The following is an 18,907-nucleotide window of genomic DNA, read 5'->3' on the forward strand; positions in this document are numbered from 1 at the left end:
TACAGAGAAAGGAGGAAAAAAGCTAGAAATTTATGCACTATTACACAAGGGCCTAGCACCCTCCAGCTTCCAGCAGAGCAAAGGGAGTAGAAGGTTTTTCTTCTTTTCCCATGGAGCACAAACATTTTTTGTTGGGACAAGGGATAAAAATGAATTCGAAACAGAAAAGGGTAGAGATTCTTTTCCCATTGTATTCTGCTCAAGGTTTTTCCTCCTAAAATAAGCTGAGAACCAAGGTGTAGAGAAAAGAGATCTCAAGAACAGGATGACTGAGTGCAAAAGGGAGGAGGGTAGGAAAAAAAGAAAAAAGACTGCTCCCAGGGACTGGAGAAAAATTTTAAAAAGGAGGATTGGAATCCATTAGTGTTCTGTCAGTCATCTTCTCCTTCATCCTCCTCTCCTTCCTCCCCTTCATCATCATCTTCATCTTCTCCAGCTTCATCCTCATACCCTTCATCAATATCTTCCAATATTTTCCTCTTCTTTTTCATCATCATCAGCTTCTCCTTCTCCTTCTTCATCGTCTGTATCGGGGACCACGTAGTACTGTAACGGATTTGATCAAATGTCATTTTTGATGACTTCCCCCAACTTATCTGTTCCTGCATCAGAATCTTCAGTAAACCAAGTAAAGTTCTCTGATTCCTCATGCTGCCTCTTCCTACTGACTTTGCCCTGCAATTGACTTGAACAATTTGTCAAATCCTTTCCAGATTTCCATTTGATTTCAGTGGATTTTGAAGATAGATCACCGGTATCATTCAGATGAAATTCTTTGAAGAGAACTTTATTTTCAAAGTAAGGATTTTTGTCAAAATAAAATATCTATTCTGTAACCTGATTTAATATCTTCAAATTCTGTCACTTCAGCTCTGGTCAAATAATGCAGCACTTCTTCATCCTCTTTCCCAAGCATTACAGACACTTAAGGATGGTGGACAAAAGTTGTTACCCCAAAATTTGAGATTTTGGCCATCAATTCTGATCTCTTCCTAAAAAATGGTTTGTGAAAGTTGTTATATTTCTGTTGTACTTTCAAAATATCCTCACTGGCTTGTTCATTAAGTCTTTAAATTTCATTTCATACTTCATTAATATGTTCAATTGCTTCTTGTTGCTCTTTCTGGAGGGGAAGCAGCAGTGGGCAGCGGGTGGCTCTGCTCTGGTTCCCTCACTTGCTCTGGCGTTCCAGCTTGCAGCCAACTCTCCCTGAGCTGCCTCCTCCACCAGTCTCTTGCCTTTTGTTTCATCATAGTCAAGCTCAGGTAACAGTGGATTCTTTCCCATGTCACAATAGTTGTTATTAAACAAAATCTGCCTTCATTGCTTTAAATAGTATCTAGCCTTGTTTATCTTTGTCATTTTATATATAGCAATATTTTTTATGCTTATGAAGTTAATTTCATTAAGGAATTATGCTACTCTTTAATAACTTATTTCATTTAAATTATCATTTAACCCAATTTCTTTAAGAAACGATTGCAAATGTTAAATGGACAAAAATGATGATCCAGGTGATGTCTACCTGCTATGGTTTAAATGAGTTACTTTCAAATGTGCTATATGTTCAAATTTGATTGCTATTATGAGTATATTAAGAGGGCAGAAATTTAATCCAACTGTAGTATTGGGTTGTCAGAAAAGTCATGACATATCTTTTTCTGTTTTTCTATACAAAAATGTGTCATGACTTTTACAACAACCCAATATTAAGAATACGGGGCCTTTGAGAGGTAATTAGGATTACATAAAGTTGACAGAATGGGTCCTATAAGTGAACACTAGTGGCTTTTTAATAGGAGGGAGAGAGACCACAGTTAACATGCACTTTTACCCTCTCATCATGTGATTCCTTGTGCCACCTAAAAACTCTACAGAGAGATTCCACTAACAAAACAAAACAAAAAAAAAAAAGTCCTTACTAGATGAGGCTTCTTAACCTTGGACCTTGAGAACTGTGAGCTTAATAAAACTTTATTTTTTTCTAAATTACCCAGTCTGTGGTAGTTATACCAGCAGAAAAACAAAATTAAACACTACCCAGTAAAGCTTTTGGTTGTTGCAATTAAATTTCTGGGAAATACTCATGAAATAAGCTGTGGATCGGAAAACAGCATGAAGCAGGTTCATTCTGTGCAAGTTGGGCTTTATGAAAGCAACCTCCTCTTAGCTGTTGCTTTGTACTCAACTATTAATTCCTCCAAAACCATGGAGTCTCCTTGAGTGCTAAATTTTAGACCTTATAAGAGTTAACCCACACACATTCAGTAATCTCCATCAAACAAGTACCATGTTTTTGTTCATTTTTATGTTGCTAACAGAAACACCTGAGACTAAGTGATTTATAAAGAAAGATAGTTTTATTGACTCACAAATATGGTGCCTGGAAAGTCCAATGGCATTACAAAATGGCAGAAGGGAGAACTTTGAATAGAGAGTGGTCTATAATCATGTGGCATCTTCCTGCCTCATTTCCTTCCCTTCTAAACCCACTGGAACTCATTTAAGGGGGCTGCACCCTAATCAACCAATCACTAATGTTCTCCCCAAATTCCCACTTCTCTATAATTGGATCAAGTTTTCACTTAACACCTTTACAATGCAATCAAATCCTTATCTGCCAACTTTAACACAGTTGTCATTCTCCCCTGAAGTGGCAAGTTGAGTTCATTGAGCAGGTTGAGTATGTCACACAAGTAAGCAAGTTTTGTGCTGCCAATGGTGACTATTTTCCTAAAAGAAATCTCTGGCATGGCTCTCATAGCTGAAAAACCATGGACAGTGATCTATCTTTAGAAAGCCATCTCACTTCTGTATATAAGAGAAGACAAGTGTGCTGTGTCCATCGCCTCACAGAGCTGCTTGAACAGATGTGAGCAAAGGGCGTGCACTTTAATGTGGTTGATAATTTTAATCGCATCCTGCAAAACATTGTTAAGCTCAAATGATATGTTTCAGTTAGCCAGCATTTCTCTATGGATGACACAGTGTCGGCTCACATTCAGTAGCGACCTCTTTGACACAAGTAGTGAAACCAGAAAGCCGTCCAGTCATGGCAGCTGCTCTGTCCATGCATATACTGACAGGAAATGGCCAATTCAGTCTTCCCGATATGTAATCATCAAAGACTTGAAGAGTTCTGCAGCTGTAGTATTGGTTAGCACATAGCATATCCTCATGCCCAACCTTCTGAAAAATATATTACACAAGAACAAGCTTTGTTGCCTTGTCTACAGACTCATCAACCTGAGTTACATACCATGGTGACTCATTAATCATCTCTAACAATTGTGCCTCAATATCCTCCGCTATTTCATCAGTTCATCTAATTAGAGTGCTAGCTGAAAAGAGGAACATGGGCCACCTTTTGAACTGCAGGCTCTCCTAAAAGTTTATGACGAGTGTCCTTAGCAGCAGGCAAGATCAACTCTTCATCAATAGTAAAAGGCTTCTTAACTTTAGCAATGAAGTTAGCCACTAAGAATGATGTTCTCCATGCAGACACATATGACGAAGTTGGTGGCCTTTAATAACTGCGTCTGTTCTTTGTGTGCACATTTACTTTTGAAAAATTCCAAAGCCTTATCTTTTAATGCAGGGTGCTTGGTCTCCATATTTTGAAGGTTTCATGGCTTTGTTGGATAGCTGGTCACCACATATTATACAAATCAGGCTTGGAGAATGCGAACCACCTATTGCAATGAACCTGTAATTTAAGAAGAGCTCTTGACAATTTCTTCTAAATGCAGCTTTCTTCTTGTTGGTAATATTCAAGTCTTCTGCTGTCTTATCATTGGGCCTTTGCCCCCTTTCAAAGAAGCTCTTCACTGACATTTGTTTTTTACTCATTTTGACTCGGGTTAACCTGTGGGCTTACCAAAATTGCAACTGAGACAAGTGTACAATGTGGGAAAGAGGCACACACTGATGTGGTAAATAAAAGAATGGTCAGATCACATGTAGACTGAAATAATTGTTGAATTCTGATTTCAAGACTGTCCTCAGATGCAGCTTAATTATCACTTGCCACTCTCTTATAGGGTTTTGATATGCGTCTGAAAACAATTGATTTATTATGGTCTTAGTACAGCCAAAGATCTCTGCTAATATTGGCCAGTATTTGCAACCACTCCCCAATGTTAGCATAACCACCTCAGCGCCACCTCGGATCAGCAGGCATTAGACTCATAAGGAGTGCACAACCTAGGTCCATCATGTGTGCAGTTCACAAAAGGGTTTGCACTCCTATGGGCATCTAATGCCACCACAGATCTGACAGAAGGCAGGGCTCACACAGTAATACAAGCAATGAGAAACAGCTATAAATACAAAAGAAGCTTCACTAGCTTGCCTGCCACTCATCTCCTGCTGTGTGGCTCCTTCTTCATAGGGTTTAAAAATCCCTGCACTAAATGACAAGGAAGTGTTTATTATTCATGAGAAAATGCCTTCAAACTAATGACTCCATTTTGGGAGAAAGAAAATAAGGGAAGGAACTTAGTGAGACCATATCCATGAGTCAGAGTTTCTCAAGCCATAACATCCGTAAGAATTACCTGAAGGACCATTTAAAATATAGATTTCTGGGCTCTTTCCCCAGATTTTCTGATCCAGTAGCTTTGGGATGGGGCCTCAGATGCTGCATTTATAATACGCTCCCAGGTGCTGCTGCTGCTGCTCTGAGGACCTCTGCTTTAAATCAAACCACCCAAGTGACTGCTTAATTTGTATAAGCATCCAAATGTCAGTGTGGGAAAGACTCCAGCACATTCCATCCAAACCACCTGCTTAAAATCTGAGCTTTTATTCTCTTTCATTGCAATAATCATCAGGTGCTATTGTGAGAAAAGTACAGGATTTGGAATAAGATATGTTTGGTGTCTGCTCTGCCACTTGCTGGCAGTGTTGTTTTGAAATTTTCTGTAATGTCTCTGAGCTTCCCTTTTGTATTATATAAAGCACAATAAATCCAATCTCTTAAGTTCATTTTGGGGCTCAAAACACAAAATGTGTGAAGATGGCATGGTAAATCAAGTACTCTGCAAATGGTATAATTATTTTGAAGTAGATGGTTGCCCCCAGGTAGCTATCAAAAAGGAAATCACAGGAGACCAAGCCCTGTTTTGTGAGAACTGGAGCTACCGCCTGTGTCACCTCCAAATCTGATTTCAACAAAACTATCTTCTGCGATAGGTATCAAGGAAATGTTCTACTAAGCTTTGGCATGAGACTCCTTAACTGGTGGAAAGCCACATTCACAGTGCACATCTCATTTTCTATGGAAGGAACCCTTCTTTGACACCCTACATCTGCTAAGAGAAGTTCCACTCCATGCTATGGAAAGCCTATACGAACAACTTTGTTCCAATATTTCTTAGAGGCAATGCATTCAAAAAGTGTCAGAATACAGCTACATAAACACAATTTATTGACTATATTACATTCCATTTCTCCCCTTCATCCTTCATATGAGACTTAGTAACTGGGAAAAACATATCTCCTGTAATTACAACACACATTACTATGCATTCCATTTATTAAACTCCAAATACCATTATTACGATCTCTATACCTCAGCCCCTGAAGATACGCAGCTCTTGAAGGGAACATGCCTAGATCTAGAAATGGCTGGGAGGAGCCATTGTAGTGTCCCTAGAACAATTATCATTCTCAGGAGCAAAGGCAGGAACAGATGGTGTCTCCACAGGGGATGAGTCTAATCCATTGGAAACATTTCTTGATGGCAGCAGCCCTTATAGAAATCATCAGCATTGCGTACCACAGACTGGCTTGTTTATTTATTTATTTTTCTCAGCTTGTGAGGTTGCTAACACATGTAAGGTCTCACTTCTGCTAATATAGTAGCCAATCAGCATTTAGAGACTGAATGAAAGGACATATAATTCCACACAAAGCTGAAAAGAACTGAGCCAGGACTGTGAGCCTGATATATTTGATTCCATAACTTCACCATCTGCTGGTAGACAAAATGTGATTATATGTCCCCACATGCACGGTGAAAGCTCAGAAAATAAGGGAGGAAGAGAAGAAGAAAGCATCAATCTTGCTTCATATATATTTCCTCATCAGTGCCTCCCCTCATCCTCTAATTATTACCATACTGCAACTCTAACAATGCCATCTTTCATCAGCGGGAACAACCAAAGCTTCAGAGGCCAATCAGTATGGGTACCCACGATTCTGATAGCCCTGTGTTGAGGGGAAGGAGGTTAGACTCTGTCCTCTTTTTAGTCACCCTTTCTTCTTGCAGTTTCAAATGAATTTCAGAACTGTCCTCTCTACTATTATCAGCAGTATCCCACTATCACATTATTTGCAGATTCCATTTGGTCATAAGATTGTTTTAGGAGATATGGGAGACATGCAAGAGTAGGAGACATAATGTCCTTATTCCTTGAGTTTATTCAGTAAGTCGTCAACTAGTGTGAGGACATGGACTGTGTAAAAGCCACTTTTAGGTGCTGGGCACACATCACTGAACAGAACAGAAAATGAAAACACTCCCCACAGAGTTTATACTCTGTTGAATTTTAAATCTGGAATGGAATTCAGTTTTTAAATACTTCTTTTGCACCAAAGTGTATGAGTGGAATGCGTTACTTTTCAAGAGCAATAAATACTAATTAAGCCAATATTTCTCAGAGTGCCTTTCAAAAAGCACCTTCATCAGAATTTCTTTTTTAAAAAATATGTGCAGTTACTATATGCCAATTACACTTCTATAAAGTAGATTCTTTTTTGTTAATTAATTAATTTTTTATTTGCTATAAGGCCCCTGTGCTTGCCAGAGAGAGACAGAGAGAGTGTGATTTTTTTAAGCCACTAGGACTCAAATCACACAGTCAGCCATGTGGTATAAAGCCGCCTTAACCACCATGCCACCCTCTGGCCCAAGAGAGCACTTGTTTATAATGCAGCTTTATAGATCCATTTCAACAGAATCACAGGGGGTTGAGATGGGGCCAAAAGTGATTCCCAGATTTGTAGAAAAGTTTGGAAAACAGAGTTTTAGGATAAAAGTACCATTTGGGGACATTGAACCATTCTACATTCAGAGAAAACTTTCCAAGAGATTACATAAGTCACTCATCCTTCTTCCCAATTTAGTGACATTTTTTCTAGCATGGATTTAACCCTTCTTTCTCTCCATTTTCTTTCTCTGTTGGATATATCCTTCAAGCTCAACCATGAGAACCCTGGGAACAAAAGACTCATCAATGTTCCTATCTGGCACCTTGGCTAGTCCCCTTCTAGATAATTAGATCTTGAAGGACAGGGACTAACCTTGTCAACCCAGCCAGGGACTCTCCCTAGTAAGTGCTCAGTAAATATTTACTCACTAGTAGCCTGGTCAATAGCATTCTGAGGGGTTAGATGTGTTTGGATCTAATTCAGACCACATCTTGCAATCTTGTTTTGGTCCTGCTGTCAATTTTTCACTTTGCAGTAAATGAAGCACTAAGTGCTTTTTGGAACACTCTGTAACACTTATTGATTTTCCCTAATGTCTCCTCTGCTTCTCCCATTTGACAGACAAGCACAGAGTCCGCAAGTAAGCTGATGAATGGAGATCAGAGCTGCACTTAAAAAAAACTATACCTTTTAATTTTTTGGCTGCTGATATCAAGTTGGTTATTATACCTATGCTGTAGCATTTGCATTAAATAAAAATTTGTGGTTTAAGTCAAATGCATTCTATTATTTTTTAATATAAAAAGATAAATAAGTATCTCCTTCCATTCTTATCAGTTAGGCACATTGAGGTTTGAAAGTAAATAACCTAGATAAATTTGAGGGAAATATATAGGATAAAGGACTGATTGAAATATGTCAAACAAGATTAAACAACATAAAAGCAATGTATCTTGAAAATATCCTTTATAAAAACCTATCTGATTTCTTTCTGAACTTAAACCATGTATGAATATAATAAGAGAAGGGAAGTGACAATTCTGATAAGATAGGAAAGTTTGACAGATGGAGATTAGCCAAAAGAGAACAGACTTTAGAGGCAGCCAGACCTAGGAGAGAATCCAGGCTCTTAAATAGAATGACTATGTGACCTTGAGTAAATCATACCATCTCAAACATTAACAAAATGTCTCAATTTAAAAAAATTATTCATTTAATTTTATTTATTTATTATTATCATTTTAAATTTGCTATATGGCACCAGAGAGAAAGAAAGGGAAAGTGAGATCCCACACTAGAACCACAGTTGGCCATATGGTGACTGAGCACCTTAACCACCATGCCAACTGCTGGCCTCAAATTTTTTTTGGCACCAGAGAGAGAGAAAGGGAAAGTGAGATCCCACACTAGAACCACAGTTGGCCATATGGTGACTGAGCACCTTAACCACCATGCCAACTGCTGGCCTCAAATTTTTTTTTTTTTAGCAAACATTTGTGTTTGTGGATAAATGGAACTCTGTGTTTCCTCTCGTATTTGAAGGAGTATCAGATGAATATTTAAAAAAGGAACAATATAGGACAGATATTATGACTTGTAAACTTGCCTATTAATATAGAAAATACAACTAATATTCATTTGCATTGCTTTCTGCTAAATGAAGTAAACAGATCTCTATCACAGTTAAAACTGATTTGGCTATTGGGACCAGCAGATGACATAATGGTTATGTTGCTGGACTCTCATGTAGTTGACCACGGTTCCAGTTCTGGGCCGGGCGACTTAAAACTCAAGCCGGGCACACGTGTGTGCATACCCAAAAATCCCAATAGGAGAATGAAGGAGAAGGGATTGCAGTGTAGCCATCCTCCCTGGGGGGTGGGGGGGTATTTGTCTCTCCAACAAGTACATGCACTCTTTAGCAAAAATTTCTCTTAAAAAAAATCTGGTTTGGCTATTAAAGTTAGGCATTCTAAGGAAGAACAAAAGAAACAAGCAAAACAAAATGAAAACCCATTTATCATACAAGAGGTTTCTAAATAGGCTCTTTGTTGTAATTTGAATTTGAATTTAATTTGCATTTATCTCATGATATATTTTTTGGAAACCAGGTTTTTATTTTCAAAATGTTTTGAGTATCTATAAAGCAGGATTTCTTATACAGACTTCCAGTAATCCATTAATAACTACCCTAAAAGATGCGGTACCCTTGGGTAAAGGCTTATCTTTCTCAACTAGAAAAATGTTACTAATGTGCTCATGATTCTGATCAAAGACTGGTAAAACATTAGTAAATCCTAACCACATGCCCAAATCCAATTTGATGGGTGTTTGCTGGTAGGCAATGACAATAAACAGACATAGCAGTTGCGCAGAACAGCACAGGAAATCTGCCTCGGTCCACCAATCTATTCCTGAAAACATTATCATTTGACAAAAAAAACTTAAAATATAGTTTGATTCAATTTTCTCCATTTCTATCTTATCCAAAATGTTGGTTTTATAAAGCATGGACAAGAGTAAATATTTGCAAAGATGAATAATTTCATATGAGTTTGGACACAGGCCTCAAAGGATTCACATAAATTAGAAAGTTCATAACTTAAAGTTGAATGAATGCTTAGTTCTAGTCTTTCCTCAGTAACTGTTTTATATGTGTGTGTGTGTGCGTATAAAATTTTCGATAGTAAAACAGATTATAAGCAAGATTAATTTATTTGTTATAAAGAATATTAATCTTTTGCAAATAAGTCATTGCCATTAAGAATACTGTATTTACAAATATGAAGTCAGAGCATGTATCCGTAAAGCAAACAAACAAACAAAAAAACTTAAAAACTCCCATATACCAGTTAAACTAAAATATTCCAGAAATTGGCCAAATCAAAAGTCATCTATAGTGTTTCTAAAATGCCAGAGCTAATTTAAATGAAGACTGACATTAATTGGTTTAGAAGTATCTTTTTCCCAGAGTTTCATTTTTAACTTAATGAAGCAATATCCCTGTCTGTCCCTTATGTTAAGATGAAAATTTTAAGCATGACCTTGCTGAGGACATGGATCCTATGCATGAAAAAAAAAGAAAGAAAGAAAGAAAGAAAGAAAGAAAGAAAGAAAGAAAGAAAGAAAGAAAGAAAGAAAGAAAGAAAGAAAGAAGAAAAAAGAAAAAGAAAAGAAAAAGAAAGGAGGGAACAAAGATCGTTTGGGGGACCAGCAGTTCGTGTAATGGCTATGTTACTGGACTCCCATGTAGTCAACTACAGGTCAAGTCCTGGACCCAGTAGCTTAAAATCATGCCAGGTGCATGTGTGTGCGTGCTGAAGATCCCGAGAGAAAAGGGATTGCAGCATGGCAATGTGTGTAATGTGTGTTGTAATTACAGGAGATATGTTTTTCCCCTGACGGGAGATTTCTTGCTTTCTGTCTCTCTGTCTCTCTCTGTCTTTCTGGTGAGTGTACGTGCCCTATAGCACTTAGGCAGAGAGTAAATAGTTTAGAATTCTAACCCTTGAGCCAAAATCAGAAAAAAAAGATTGGATGGTTCTTTATAAACTACTATCTATAGGAAGTAGATTTACTGCTTTTGCCAACTCCAAGTAAATTCAATGAGGTAGATCCGGCTGTTAATGATGGTGGTGGTAGCTGATTTTTTTTTAGCAGTTTTGAGGAGGGAGGCTCTCTTGTTGCCTCTACCAGTTCTTCACATAGTTAAGGAACCAGGAAGAAGCTATAATTTGGTAAACTCAAGGCTCAATCCAGAAAAATGTGACAGCAACTGATGTGATGGTTATTTTATCTTATGTCTCAGGCCTATGGCTCCAACCCATTATGCAGAGAGACAGCTTAATCCCCCTCCCTTTTCCAGAAAGTTGTCTGATGTGTGAGTCCATGTGACACAGCCCAGCTTCATTTTGAAGCCAGAAAAAGTCCTGGAAAGAAGTCCATAAAACCACATTACTATAAGATGCTTATATTACAAAATTCATCATTTTTGCTTCCTTTACTTTTTCTTCTATTTCTATTTTTTAGAGAGAGATTTTTTTCTATAGGGCATGTGCACTTGCCCATGATACAGAGAGAGACAGAGAGACAGAAAATGAGAAATCACCCCCAGGATGGGATAGTCATGCTGAAATCCCTTCTCCTCCATTCTCCTCTCAGGATTTTGCACGTGCATGCACTCACCTGATGGGTTTTAAGCTGCTGGCTCTGGGATTCAAACCCACGGTTGACGACATGGGAATCCTGCTACGTAACCATTATGCCATTGGCTGATCCCCCTTTACTTTTTCTTATTAGTGAAGGATAAGAATTGTAACCGAGCCATAAGAGAATCAGAATTAACCTATATTATACTTAGTCTTAGAGTCCATCTTAGCACATCATCTATTAGGAAAATCAGTCTTTAAATTCTCCCTCGCAATGGATCAAGAATGGGAGTTAACACTACCTTGTTATGTCTTTACACATACAGAGCTATGGCGATAAGGAAGGGAAACACTCTATTAACCCCCTACCATATACCAGCTAAGAAGACTTTATCAACATAAGCATTGCAAAGCCACACAAAGATTTCTAAACAAGGATCTAAGAGTTGTCTTCATTGACTCCATTTTGCTTTTTCTGCCTTATTTATCATTTTTTATCTTTAAGTGCCTTGCAGAGAACAGAAACAAGTCATCCTGCCCTTCATGTCCCAAGTGAGAACTGTCCATCAAGCACTGATTTGCTTACTGGTTTCTTGTTTAAGATAATGAACAGGCCTCCTTAGAGTTTGCCCCTTGTTTCTAGATATATGGTCACATTGACCCCTTTCTCTATAGAAGTTATACATCTCATCTAGAACAGTGGAGATGGTTACAGTTTCTAGTCTTCACTCTCCCTCTGCCTCATTAAAATAAATTCTTTTCTTTCTTTCTCTCTCTCTCTCTCTCTCTCTCTCTCTCTCTCTCTCTTTTGAGAGCTTTTTGCTTTAGGACCTGTGTGCTTGCCAGAAAGCCTGAGAGAGACAGAGAGACAGAAAGCTAGAAATCACCCCCCAGGGGATGGCCACACCACAATCCCTTCTCCTCCATTCTCCTCTTAGGCTCTTGGGCACGCACGCAAACGCACCCAGCATGAATTTAAGCCACTGGGTTCGGGACTTGAATCGTGGTCAACTACATGGTAGTCCAGCGACATAGCCATTACGCTAACTGCTGGTCCCAAATAAATTATTTTCTTTAGTCACCATTTCTTATCTCCAAAGATTGATTTTTGTTGAGCAGTTAGTGGCACAGACCTAACTTCTGGTTGTCTGGAATGGGCATCTCTGCTCATTCTGGTATCAGATTTTGTAGAAATGAGTAGTAATAGGTATTTAAAAATTTGTGAAGGCTTGTGAGATAACATGCAAAATCAGTGTTTATGTTTTTTAAATGTGTGTCCCCTGAAAGCAAGTGCCATTTGTCACATCCTACTGTCTGACCCAGTAAAGTTTGGTAGGTTTTCAATCAGGGGAAAATTTATCTGGAACAAACTGTTCATGAATGACATAGCCACTATTAGGAAAGACAGTCTTCCATGAATCTTTCACATTTCTGCATACCTTTTGAAAAGATACATTGAAAGCTTTTGGTTTGGACTTTTTTCAAGGATGTTAGTATGAGCGGACAACATTAGAAAACAGAAATAGTGCATCACTCCTGTTCAGAAGGTAGATTTGTTATCTCTCTAAGATTATAAAAGCAGTGTCTTCTTTGGGACAAACATTGGACAGATTTATCACCATTCCCCTTTAAGGAATAGAGTTTCTTAAACTCAGGGTTCCCCAGCTATGACACAGACTCACTGTGTGTGCAGCAGAACCCACTGAGACTACTCTGTATTAGTTATATGACACTTAAACAAGGGGAGCAGATGTAAGTATGAAGCTCATGCTACCTGCTGTGCTGTGATGACGATTTTTGTCTCTGACCCAGAAATTGTCTATTTCTTCCAAGAAAATGTGTCAGGGTAACTTGTTAGCTTGTGAAGAAGGTAAAATTTCAAAACCTTAATAGTTATTGGTAAGGGTCTTTTGTAGTTGCCCTTGAAAGTGAGGTGCAAGCTTTCTTTTAAAAACTATTTCAAGGGTGTACAGCATTGATGAGTGCAACAGAGTGTACATTTCTCACTTTATAGATTGAAATGGGCCCAGTGATTTGTGGATCCGTCTGTAAGGCACCTAAATGTATTATTCTTGCTTCCAGTACCTTTTCCACATTTTCTGTAATGCATTAAAAAACTTGTTGAAAATAAGGTGTACATTGAGGACTTTGGGCTACTTTTTCTTTGTTCTAAAATTCCTTCCTAGGAGGTCTGGAGAGGACTGCACCTATATGCAAGTTCTCTTGCTAGACAGATCAGCTTGTCTCAGTAATTGTAGCCCACTTCTTGTATCCTAACTCTGGCATAACATCACATGATCAGCAAAAGCCCTTATCTATGTTGAGGTTAGGCTTAAACTTTCATTTCTGCTGTCTCTGAGGGTTTTTTTATTCTTTTTTTTTATTTTTAAGAGAGAATTTTGCTATAGGGCACATGCACTCGCCAGACATAAAGTGAGAAATCACCCCCTGGGTAATGCCCATGCTGTAATCCCTTCTCCTCCATTCTCCTCTCAGGATTCTGGGCATGCACACACACGCACCTGACATGAGTTTCAAGCTGCCTGGTCCAGGACTCGAAACATGGTCGACTACGTGGGAGTCCACCAACGTAACTATTATACGATCTGCTGGTCCTTGTTTCCAAGTTTTAAACAAAGTCTTCTTCTTTTAGCCAACAATAAACTAAAGAATCTCTGAATCTATGTATGTCCTGTAAGACTTCAAGATGACCAACCTTCTTGGGACAAGCCAATGAATAACCTCCTTGTATTGATTTTACAATTGTGCTTATAACATCTGCTTTCCTGAAATATATAAAATATATACTATGACCTAGCAGTATGGGAAGCAATTTCTCAAGGCTTCTTGAAATTATGTTTCCTTAGGTCACAACCACTCATATTGGCTCCGAATAAATCTCTTTCAACATTTCACGGTTTTTATTTTTTCCATTGACACTACATCTATACACTCTCCCTGATTTGTCAATCCTTAACACTAACCATAACGTTTACGTAAGTATTGTATGTCAAATCTAATACTATCTCCTGTTGACACTATTCTTATAGTTACATGTGTACATAAACCTAATGTGCTATTGGGGCTCAAAAAACAATACGCTGAAGACTTGGGCTTTGACATGCTGAGAGGTCTTTAATGTTGCCTCAAAATCATGGTCTCCATAACTTTGTCTCTTCTCCCCACCAAGTGCAAAGAAGACTTTACTTACTTTACTGAAAATTCCTTTCCAGTAGAAATGTAATTGTCTCCCTTCCTAGAAATCCTTCCTAGGAATCTCTTCAAGTAACCAGAGAAAAGAAAAAAAACAAGAATCTCCATACCCGGAACATCGATTCTGAGAGCAGCTCTGACTAAGGGAGTTTATCTGCAAAATAAGACAGTGTTTGCGTCTATGCCGTTTTACTCCTTGCCTTCACCTTTCAGTGTCATGTTGGTCTCATTCAGCTTTCAAAGAGAATCACTTACTAACCATCATGTGAGCACTGAGCCCATTCATCCCCTTTTACCTTTATTTCATGATAGGGTATTTAAGCCACAACCATCTTACCATTCACTGAGCTCATAATTTTCTATGCCTCTCATGTATAAAATATATACATTAAAATGAATCTGTATGGGCCAGCCTGTGACATAGTAGTTAAGGTGGATCCCGCATCCTGACAGAAAGGAGAGTTGAAGGAAAATGTATTGCAATGTGACCAGGTCCATGGGCATGCTCTTCCCCCCCCCCCTCACGTCTTTCACACACACACATTCCCTTTGGCATAAAAGCAAAAAAGAAAAGAAAAGAGGAAACAAAAGAAGAAGAGAAAAGAAAAGAAAGCAAAGGAAATAAAAGGAAAAAAAATTCTTCCAAAGTCAAAACTGAGTATTTTCTGGCTTCATGACAGATGTTTACATATATACATATGTACTCTATATATAATATGTATTATATATATATTGTGTGTATGTATATATATATATAGTATATACATGTATACTATATGTATATATATACATACACACAAACATACACACACACAAGGACTCTTAGCTGTCGTGTAAACGTGTTTCATCATGGGAAAAATGATAACATTTATAACTGAGATAGAAACTGCAGACACAACATTGTAGACAATAGGGGAAGATATTAAAATATTTTGAGGGTTGAATGGAGGCACAGCAGTCAAATGCAATGCTCTGTAAGACCAATCCACATATGAAGGTTCCAGGTTTGTTTCTGAAGACCTCTCTCAGTTCTTCAGGTATGCACATGTACCCGGTCTGGAGCTGACTGAAACTGGAGGTGAATCACTGTGTCAAGACTTTGTTGAGGGTACTGTCTCTCTTTTACTTATGGAAAAAATAAATAAATCAGCAAACTAAAAGTATTTATTAAAGTGAACATACTATGGATATACTATGCAATATTGGAAAACTTGCTAGATAAATATGCTTCACAGTAAGGCCAAAATAATATACCTTATACAAAATGGTAAGAAATATGCTAGTGATAGGGACAATCGCACCAGTAAATATAAAAATGTCCTCTGTAGATTAGGGCTGATGGGAAAAGATATTATTATAGAGTTGGGCTCATAACAGCATACATGTGGGAAAAACTTAAAGCAATAAACAGGTGGCTGTCAGATAGATGCAATTATTGTATTCACTAAAAAAGACAAAGTGACAGCCGAGAAGTCTGACCTTCAGAAGGATATGGAGGTGATTATTAGAGCACAGTATCTTTAAGAGTCAAACAGATGGGCAGCTGATAAGGGCTCTGCTCAATGGTATAATCAAAAGAAATTAAGGATGGATTATTAGAATACCTAGGGAAGCTGCACAATCTAAGTCACGATTCCTTATTCAGTTTCCAGTCTTGAGCCAGTTTTCAGACTCATAGCCCTTACATTGAAGGATATGCCAGGTCCACAGGAAGAAAGACTGTTCAAAACAATGGCAGGCATTCATAATCGTGGTTGTTCTAGTTAGAACAACAGCCATTTATCTAAATAACAGTTCCCTGGGCTAAATAAATACACAAACATTATAAAAGCTATTGAACATAGTGCCTAAGTTGATCTTGGCTCCTAGAAAGTCAAACCATCAATGTGGACCCCTGTTAGATGTTGGGCATGTAATAACTGCAGGACAGTTCTCCAAGTGACCTTGGACTGACCCAGTTTCCCCCTATCTTGCTTGCAATTCTCAGGAATAACTGTGGAATGTGCTGGGAATGCAACATCTCAGATAAGGAGAAATTGGCTAGAATAGCCCAGGCTTTGGTTTTGTCCCTCCTAGAGCAGTATCTACAATATTTTGATGCAGCAAATTCTGCTTTCCCTGGGATATAAAACACATGGTTGACTGCTTTCCAGAGTCTCTCAGCTGTAGTGTAAGGGAGGCACACAGAGATGAGACTCTGTGTACCCTGTGTAGCTTTCCTGAACCTTGGCAGACCAACTTATAATAGATCCTAGGTTTCTGTTGTCCCTTGCTGCCTATCTCTAAGTAATAAACCTACTTCATATAAGTTGTTTTGTGATAGTGTTTTGTCTTGCTAGACTTGTGCAAGAGAAAGAAACTGCCCAAAATATAGTAGAAAGGTGTTTGGGGTCCTACCCTAGGATTGATACTGGTGCACAGTGAACTAATTTTGCAATAATTAAGTAATCGATAGAATCCTGGCTCAGGTAATGTGCTGAATACATAGTGTAAGACATGCAATTAGAATAAATAACATTGGACCAGCTGTTGGTGTAGTGGTTAAGGTGGCCGAATCCCATCTGGTTAACTGCATGGTTTGAGTCCTGGATGTGGTAACTTGAAAAACATGCCAGAGGTGTGCACGTGCATGGCCAAAATCCAGAAAGGAGAGGGAAATGAAGGATAAGGGATTGCGGAGTGATCATTTCTTACAGGAGTTGCTTGATTTTTCACCTCCCCCTGCTCTCTATGACCAGTGCCTGTATCTTCTGGTGTCTCAGCCAGACAAATTAACGCAGTACAAGTACATGGTAAGCAGTCATTGATCTGACAAATGCATTCTTTTCTGTTTCTATGGGAAGAGAGGATCATAAGCAGTTTGCATTTACTGGGGACAAGAAACAATATAGGTCTATAGTTTTGTTCCAAATCTATATTAACCCTCCGCCCTCAGGTGTAATATATTCTGAAGACAGCTGAACTCTCTTGACATTCTGCAGAACACAAATTTCCAGCATATATATTCTGTCTCCCTGACAAGACCAGTATGAAGCAGCAAGTATGCTGAAAGTCCTGGTAAGGTACTTACACTGTGAAGAAAGTGGCCTACTTCATTGGTAAACATTTGAGTTCAGCAGTCTGAGATATGATAGCACATCTTCTTCAAAGTAAAAAGCATAGGGCCAGCCTATATCCTGATAGCTAAAGGAGCTGGATCCTACATGGCCAACTATGGTTCAAATTCTGGCCCTTGCTTTTTAAAAACATGCTGAGCACATTTACTTGCATGAACCAAATCCCAACAGGATGGAGAAATGGAGGAGAATGGATTGCAATGTGACCATGCCCTGTTGGGGGTGGTTTCCCTCTCCCTCTCTCTCTGTCTCTTTGTCTTTCTCTGGAAAGCACACACACACACTCTGACAATTAAAAAAAAAATGTAAAGAACATATTGTATCTCACACATCCCTCCACAAACAGGAAAACATAATTCCTAGTGTCCTAGTCTATTTAGTGTTGTTTAGTGTTTGAGTGCCCTTACTGAAGCTTAGGTTGAAGTTCAACGGCTTGTCTGGTAATGTTAGAAGGTGGCTCCTAGTGGGAGGTGCTTGGATCGTGGAGGCAATTCCTCTTGAATGTTAATACTGTCTTCCTGGAGAGGGAGAGTGAGCTCTAACTGATCAGCTCCCCTCAGAGAGAGCTGTTAGAAAGTAAGCCAACGGCTGGCTTGTTTCTCTTTGCACGCACCCACTTCCCCTTCTACTTCTCTGCTATGTTGTGGTGCAGCACGTGAACCTCATCAGATGAGGCTACCAATCTTGCTTTTTTCCAAGATTGGTGGATGGAGTTTTCCATCCACCAGAACTGTGAACCAAGTCAACCCCTTTTCATACGAATCACCCAGTCTCAGGTATTCTATTATAGAAACACTAAAAATAGAAACACTAAATGAATTAAGACCGTGGCTATAACAGAATACCTGAAGCTGGGCAATTGATTTTTGAAAAGAAATGTAATTGACTCATGATTCTGAAGGCTGAGAACTCCACAAAGCATGGTGTTGCCTTCTGACTGGCTTCTGGTGAGGGCTGTGTTCTGTGTAGCAACATGGCAGAGAAGTGAAAGGGTGAATGGGCAGTGTAAAAAGAAATGTGCAAGTGCCTGGGATTGCTTTATATCAACGTGCTCTCATGAGAACCAATCCAGTGAGAACTCGGTCCTTCCTGAGAAATCGTATCAATTCATTCGGTACCTTGCCCCATGTTCCAACCATCTCCCATTGCCATACTAAAGCTCAAATTTCAGCATGAGTTTTAGTGAGGACACATTAAAACAGTAGTACCTGGGAAACTCTTCTGAGTTCTGGACAAAACATGATCACTATATGGCAATATTGGTTCTCTCTCTCTATCTATATATGTGTGTATATGGGAATTTATGGAGGGGATCCTAGTAGGAGGTGCTTGGAACATGAAGGTAATCCTTCATGAAAAGATTAATGCTGTCTCCCAGGAGACACATAAACGCACATAGACACACACATGCATACATACACACACACACACACACACGCACACATTATTGCCAGATAATATGTGCACTTGCTAGAGAAAGACAGTGAGGAGGGAAAG

The 18,907-nt window shown here is 38.7% G+C and overlaps 1 pseudogene; it reads right to left on the reverse strand.

The window, feature by feature from the left end:
• Positions 1 to 371: 371 nt before the first annotated feature.
• Positions 372 to 18,907, reverse strand: part of LOC102478387 (protein SET-like) — a 65,560-nt pseudogene continuing 47,024 nt past the window's right edge.

This window comes from Tupaia chinensis, unplaced genomic scaffold (genome assembly GCF_000334495.1).
Source record: "Tupaia chinensis unplaced genomic scaffold, TupChi_1.0 Scaffold139466_1, whole genome shotgun sequence".
NCBI classification, from domain to species: Eukaryota; Metazoa; Chordata; class Mammalia; order Scandentia; family Tupaiidae; genus Tupaia; species Tupaia belangeri.